This window comes from Pteropus alecto, unplaced genomic scaffold, assembly GCF_000325575.1.
Source record: "Pteropus alecto unplaced genomic scaffold, ASM32557v1 scaffold118, whole genome shotgun sequence".
NCBI lineage: Eukaryota > Metazoa > Chordata > Mammalia > Chiroptera > Pteropodidae > Pteropus > Pteropus alecto.
The window spans coordinates 145,826-146,402 of NW_006440654.1; the positions used below are offsets into that span (position 1 = coordinate 145,826).

General features: G+C 59.4%; 1 protein-coding gene across 1 annotated transcript in view; it reads right to left on the reverse strand.

Moving 5' to 3' along the window:
- The window catches only part of MAPK8IP2 (mitogen-activated protein kinase 8 interacting protein 2), an 11,105-nt gene that overhangs the window by 9,964 nt on the left and 564 nt on the right, over positions 1-577 (reverse strand). The window lies entirely within an intron of this gene.

Here is a 577-nt window from a genome sequence, read left to right on the forward strand (position 1 = left end):
GAAGGTCTGTGGGTGGGGACAGATGAGGCTGGCAGCTTTCAATGAGGAGCCTGCGGAGGGCAAGTCGGAGGAAGGCAGCAGTCTGGGTTCGGAGACCTCTGGTTAACTGGGCTTTGGGGGCGCAGGGGCTCCTGGAGAGGTGAGTGCGGCCCCGGGGTCTGCGCTGACGTCTCAAGGAGTCAGAAGAGTTGGGGATCCAAGCCTGGGTCCGAGGTGACTCAGGCCGAGGCTGGGCGGGGCGTGGAAAAGGGCCGGAGGAGCTGTCCGCCTTTGGGTGCTGACCGGGGCTTGGGGAGCTGTTCCACAAATGGGTGCTGACCGAGGCTGGATTCGGGATGGACCAGAAAGATGCTGACTGGAGCTAAAACTGAACTTGCAGCACGCAGCACAGGCTACGCAGGCTGCACAGAGGCATTGACGGACAGTGGATGACGTTCTAGCCCTGACGCTGTGTTCATTCAATTCGGAAGATTTTCTTGAGCTCCAACTATGGGCTGGCTCTGTTTAGGATGTGAGCTGTGTGGGGAGAGCGATGGCTGAAACCAAGCTCGAGAGTCAGATCTGGTCAGGGTCAACT